Below are 7381 nucleotides of genomic sequence, written 5' to 3'. Positions count from 1 at the left end.
GATGCTTTCAAGAGATAGGGTTTAGGCATTTTTTATTGCAGTTATACATAGCCATGAACCACCATATGTTCACAAAATTTGATGAGCAAGCCGAGATATAGACCCTACCTCTCGATTTTAAGGGTTTCAAAGAGATTTGTTGCAAGTTTGGCACAAATCGGGGCCTTTGTGGGTGTGTGCCGCACAACAAACCCAGTGCACAGCGCTTGGTATATGCGTCACACCCATGTTAACTTTACACTGCAGGGTCGCGCTCTGTGCGCCGCGCTCCTAAAAACGACTCCAAACTCACTCCAAACGCGTGCATTGCACTCTCAATCACTTTGCTATGTTTCTCTATGACCTTGGTGTGCACAATGATTTGGTTGCTTGTGGAAACTTGTATATAAAGACCTTGGAGTCATAGGTTTAATTTTTGCTTCTTCAAAACCCACTTTAATAATGTTTCATTTTGACACTTTTCACTGATTTAATGCAACACTGAATTTCACTTTTCCCTTTGAATTTTTAGCTAAAATGATGAAAAAATTTTGGCACTTTTGTAGGGGTCGCACGACATGGAATTTGGTCAAGGAAACCATGATTGCACCTAAAGAAATCAACTAGAGACTTTTTTGAAAATTATCACAAATGACACACTGTTTGACTTTTCTTCAAAATAGAGTTTTGAAGAACAGTCGTAATCTGTCAACATGACGATGAAAATCTCTTAATCATAACTTTGTAAGGGCATCCCTCTGGCCTGCATGGCTTTATTGGACATGTTTGAAGACCAATTTATCTGATCCCTAGACCTAATGATTGAAAATGACTCTTGTTCATTAAAAGATCAAACATTGACTGTCATGGACTTTAGTGAACGTTGACAAAATACTTGAGCGAGCAGGTGCTAGACATGAGGGGAACCGACGAACAAGACCTTTTCCATCAGATTATGGCATGCCCCTAGCGGAATGCAGCTGAGTGAATGGAGCGGGACTCCTAAAAATGAAATGCAGAAAGAGTTTTGATCTCTGACGGAGGACTGAAAAGACCGACTCTAACAGTAGGACTGACATAGTCCTCCCTTTGTGTAATTTTATTGTAAATGTTATCCAAAACTTTTGCATCTAGCTCATATTGTACAAGATCCACATATATATCCCCTTCCCTGGGATCAAGTGGTTCAATTACTCTAACATTCGTGGACTCAAATACTATCTGCCTATTTTTCAAATTGATGATGACCTAATTATAAAATGCCTAATAAATCATATCAACACGAGATATAGATCTATATCATCCATGATTTCTATGACTTCGAAGTCTACAAAACTCCTAACTCCATCGATATCCACTTCCACATTAGACAATCAAGTCATAAGGAAGATTATGTATTGGTTTTACAACCTCAATTGAATAGGATACCAAGATTGTTTAGGCTTTCCCATCATCTCCCATGTATTCTTTGGAAGAATATTTACATATGATCCTAAATCCATAATAATGTTTTCCATTTCATAATCACCTACCTATGTTTAATATGAACACTCGAATTGTCCTTTTTCCGCATGCAACCTAATTAACTGCATGTCATGGGACGTGCACTATAACTACTTGTGGTTGTTTGGTGCACTAATCTAGTAATTTGTGGAGATTTTCCAATGTGGTTTCATCTTTCATGAGGTCTAAACAACTTTTCAAGAAGGTTTTAATAGAACTTCCCTCAATTTCAAGCTTTCTCATAGTTAGTTTATCATAAATGGGAGGCATGTTGTATGGTGGAATCTCTTCTAAAATGTACCATTATGAGGAAACAAGCTCTCTACATGCCTCCTTGTATGTTTCCTTCTCCTTAAGGGATCAATTTTTTGTGGAGGATCTGCAACTTTCCTTACCCAATAGTAATTTGTATTAGTTTTCTTTATGGCATCCAACCTAGTTTTTGTGTCTTTGCACGTATTTACCCCTGCACACGATTGGTCTTTGTCGAGTTTCACAATGGTAATTTAAATGTTACTTCCTTTCTTCTCTTTCCATTTTTCAACAAGCTAAGGAAAATATTCTATTGCATGGCCAAGTGCTCTACTATAGGTGAAAATTGAGAAAGGATTGGGGAAATCTCTTGCAAGATGTCCTAGCTATCCACAATTGTAATACCCTCGTTAATCATAATGTAATTTATTATTATTTATTTAGGATGATTATTCATACTGATATTATGAGGTCGAAGTTCCCATGTAATTAAGTTAAATATAGTATGGGGCAAGTGTGCCCAGATACTTATAAGCTTGTAAAGGTTGTGAGGTGATAGAGCCTGAAATGTAATTAATGTAATAAAATATTATAAAAATAATAAAATAAGGTTAGATGTAGAGCCCACTCCATGAAAAGAGTATGGGGGCACAACTCCAAAGAAAAAACCAACAATTATGTTCTTTCAGTGAAAAGTACGCCTGGGGCACACGTGGATCCAGTGAGTGTCACTTGGTTAGTTAGGACCATGTAGTTATAAAAGGACTATTATTCATTTAGCTAGGGATGGATGGAGGGGGATTTACTCAATGAATCATGGGGTGGACTCTGAAACTTAGTGATGGCTAGTGAGTCCTAGGGTTAGACTTTGGACTGGATGAGGTGGAGTTATTAAGTCAACTGTGTCATATGGATGCATATTGTTTATGATGTGAGCCCCAATGTTGGCCTTGGGAGATTAGTGCTTTGAGGATTTGTTGACCCTATTTATGGCTTGGAGGCCATGGATTTATGGTGGGAACACGTGATGGTTTATGGATTGAAGAGGGTGCTTAGAGCCCTGGAGTAGTACAATTGCTGGGTTGTAACCTTGGCAATTAGCTTGCAGGGTGCTTAAATCCCTAGAGTAGTGTACATGTTGGGTTGGCACCTTGGCCATGGATGTGTAGATACTTTTGGTTATTGTTGCCTTTGGAGTTTTCGTCCCAGCTCAGGGGTGACCCGGTGGTTGACCTTATGAACCATCAGGTCTATGGCTGGGTGGAACTTGGAGAGCCCACAATTAGTCAGTCACCTTTTATAGAGATAAGTGTCTATGTTTACCTATAACAATTTATATGTTATGTTGATATTTTTGAGTTGAATTAAAGTGAAACCCTAATTCTAGGGTTTCATGGTTAAATTATTTTTACTAAGTGATATTTCATTGTGCAAACATTATACTTGTTTGTTTGTTATGTTAGTCATTGTATTATGTTAAAACCCCAGTTCTAAGGTTTTGGATAAGTTGTTGCTAATTTACTATTCAAGCTAACATGTAGTGAGGAATAATTAATTATGTTATGATGAGAATGAATGTTATCTCTCCGTGTATATATTTAGTTTCCGCATGAGATGACTACTACTTATAGGCATGTGGTGTGGCATTTTATAGTAACTATAATTACCAAGCACAAGCTAAATTTATGACATAATCGAGTATATTCCCTTTTGTAATTTATTTTGAATAGTTTGGGAAGTATTCAGTAGTAGGATTACAATAGTGTTTTCCGATCGGGAGTCAAGGACATTACAAACTTGTATAAGAGCTAAGTTTACAACATTGGGTCTGATGGGCTAGATTTGAAGCAAAATGAGGAATTTTTTGTAGGATTATAGGTTACCCGCCATTTGATCGACAAAATTTGTGGTGGTGACATAGTGAGAATTCCCCTCAAAATATGTGAACAAATATCATAGTAGTACATTTAACCACACCTTAAGATCATTATAGGCCAACATTTGGCAATTATCGGGTGAAATTTATCCAAAAAAGGCTAAATTTGTGCAATAAAAACATACATAGGTGATAAACAAGCCCTCTGTAGGCTTACGGAAAGATCTAGTTAGATCCAGTGATGGCAGGATTTAAGCTTCTCTTGTTGATGTGTAATGGGTTTCTTTGTTAGTTTCGGGAAAACCTTTTTGGAATTTCTATAATATGAAATGATATACTTGACATGCAATTAGTTGTTTGAGAAAATTTCCAATCAGATTGCTATTCTACCCATAAAACAAGCTTGGTAGGTTTACAAATTATAATTCAAAAATGAATTATCTTGGAAATATGTGTTGAAAATGTTTTTGTAACAAATGTATCATAGGTGTAAGTATTTGAGGCTGACACACCTATTGTTTGACATAATTCCTGAAAGAATTTACACAACTGAATTAACTTATGGATGTGTGTGGGATAGCCAATGTCATGTATTTGACTAATGAAGGTAGATGGAGTGGTCTCATTATCCATGCCTAATGTGTTTTTCCATGAGTATAGATAGATCCCACTACATACTTTTAATTAGATTAAGACAATGGTGGCGCTAACATATCCTTATCGATGTGTAATCAAGTTTATCAGGTGTAAATGGAGGCCATGGAGCATTGGATCGATACCCCATTACACACAATTGTATTTTTTTGATCAAATCGTGGGTTAATTCGTTTGTGAATTCCCAATTTGATCGGGTCGTGTTCTTATATCCTTATGGCAGAGTGCGCAAATATTATCTGGAACTATTTCATAAAATCGAACTTTTGGTGGATGAAACCCATATGTAGCAAGTTTTTGCACATGATATTTTGTTGACCATGGGACATCAGTGGAAGTAACTTTCAAAATATTGGAAGATTATCTCCGAGAATATATTGAAAGAATTGATGAAAAATACTAAGAAATTTGAACCATTTTTTCATCCCATTAGGTGTTTGCGTTGGGTATTATGAGGTTTTTCAGTTGTGCACATTAGGTACTATAGGTGTTAGATAGTCGTGGCTACTTGATGACTACATTGAGCCATGGCTTTTGGTCGTACATGGTCCCTTTTTGGCAGAAATTGCTCATAATTTTCTTTCAGAAAACTTTTCCTACTACCATGTTCAAGGTGTTATAGGAGGGCACGTTGTGAGTGGTGTAATTTCAAGCTAATGGTTCTACTGAAGTTTCTATGGAACTAGTGTACGCTTTAGATCTGGTGACAACATCTTTCATGTTAAATTCTCTACAATTAATTCTAGATAGATTAAATTGTGGACGTAAGCAGATTAAATGTTCAAAATGGATGGTGGTTTACATTGATGGATTAGGGAGGTCAAATGTGGAATGATATGAGATGTATTTAAATGATATTTATATATTATGAAAGCGTACTTTTATTGATCATGCTGACCCTTCTTTATCCATAGAATTCTTTAATGGTAGTTGTATTATATTAGAAAAAATAAATGCAGTAATGTATCTTTTCCAATTTGATTAGTATGGAATGTTGTACCTACATGTCATCTCATGTCAGTAATATGTTCTTGTTTGCAAATAAATTTATATTGTTGGAGAATGCAAGAAAGTCCAAGACCAGAATATTAGAATGGAGATTAATTTAACAGAGTGTCAGAGAAGAAACTTGTCGATATGCCTAGTAATTTTAATAGTAAGGAGGATAATGAAAAATTCGTTGACAAGATGTTTAAAAGGGACACAATTTCCTGGATTGTGATAGTTACAGAATACATTAAGCATGGTCATGGTAGAAGGAATTGGTTCTATTTCACAAGATATTGTGACATGTAGGTAATATATCAGAGATATGTGATCTCAAGGACTATGACAATTGTTGGGTATGGGAAGCATGGAAATGTGCCTCCTACCATTTGATAAGACTTAAGATCTTAAATATGATGAATGTTGTCAACATCGTTGATAATGTACCTACATCTTGTTATGCTTTGATTCCATGAGTCGCAATTATTTCATGGAGTTAATAATGGATCAATATGCTTATATTGTTGAATCCTTTTACTGAGATTTGCATACATGGCCTTTAATATTTGTGTATACTTGCATGATCCCTTAAAAACTATAGTATACAATGCATTACCCTTTGATATTGTAATCAGAGCTACCGATTCTTCACTATCGAATCAATGTGAGAATATAGGCACAAGGAGGAGAAGGTGGGGATGGATTGCTAACGGTTAAGAGGAAATTTCAGTTCCCGTCCTCTCATATGGTTGTCATTTTATTAAAATGTTCTTATGGGATTGATCATTATGCTTGGAATATAATTTAAAGGATTTATTCAGTCATGATGATCACTCAAAATCATTTAATGATACTTTAGTTCGAGAGACACAATATAAATGCTTAAATTAATTCGTTTGAAAATTTTCTTTATCCAAAAGTTTGCTTGCAGCTAAATCTTTGGACTATGAAAATAATGTTCTAGTAAACCCCATGAAAATCTCTACAAATATCTAGAGTCAGTCGCTGAACCATTCAATGTGAAATCCCAAATGTTGTGTTAATTTGAATGATGGTGATCTAAGAGGATTTATTCATGAAGTTCCTATTAAAAAATGATGATAAAGGGAATCCACGATGGTTAGACATCGTTATTTATTATGTGAAGGAAAGCCATGTTAGATATCAAGGGATGGAATTGACTACTCTAAGGATTTATAAGTTTGATCCATGGTATACAACTAACAAGTTGGTCGACAACTAGAAATTTGGATTAAATTATTCAGACAAATATTTCAATGGATGAAGTTTCTCTACAACTTGGATACCATTTCCATTCCACTAATTAAAAGCCCATCGGATACTAGCTAAAGAGAGAAGTATGTAGACAATTTTTTAGTAAATGAAATTTTAGGGATTGATCTAATCAATCTTGAGTCATCTGTGCACAAATGGTAGGTGGTGGTGGAAAGGGTGGTATCGTGTACCACTTGGATGGTTTTCCAAAATGTTGAAACCGCCAACAAAGCACTATCGAGCTCTCAAAAGTCGGGTTTAGACAGAGGCTTTTGAAGTTGATGCCCAATTGGAAGCTTCCACGTCAGAATAATGGTGGGGGTCATGCTACACATCAGATCATTTATTCCTGTTATGGGCATACTATCTATGGCCTGATACATTCTCTTTGCCATCGACCGCGTCAAGATCCTCCCCATCGTCAATCAGTTGGGTGAGTCATCATGTGGGCCAGGATGAAAACATGGGTGAGCATGTGGCGGGTGTCATACGGACGAGCATCGACTACTTGGCTACAATTCACGATCGTATTAGACAGGTGAAGAGTGTGGAAGGGGCTTTTCAGGTTTGAGAGTTGAAGGTAGTGAGGCTTTACATGTTGCACTTCACAAGAATCAACGGTGGAAACTTTTTACCTTGGAATTGACATTCATGGCCGATAACTCCCATGAGAGTAGTAAGTTTTAGGGGTAAAAATCATTTCCAATCTCTTGACACTAAACATTTTCATCAAATGCCACTTTTGACCAATAGATTTTATTGTGCTTTCTGAGTGTTTGAATGAAGACTTTATATATATATATATATACATATAGTGTTTAGAATTTCAAGTTTGAGAGTTGAATGCAATCAACC

This window comes from Pinus tabuliformis, chromosome 9 (genome assembly GCF_031772625.1).
Source record: "Pinus tabuliformis cultivar Carrire ecotype Pingquan chromosome 9, CPIR1, whole genome shotgun sequence".
Classification (NCBI taxonomy): domain Eukaryota; kingdom Viridiplantae; phylum Streptophyta; class Pinopsida; order Pinales; family Pinaceae; genus Pinus; species Pinus tabuliformis.
The sequence above is the reverse complement of the archived record's forward strand: the minus strand, read 5'-3'. Positions refer to the sequence as shown.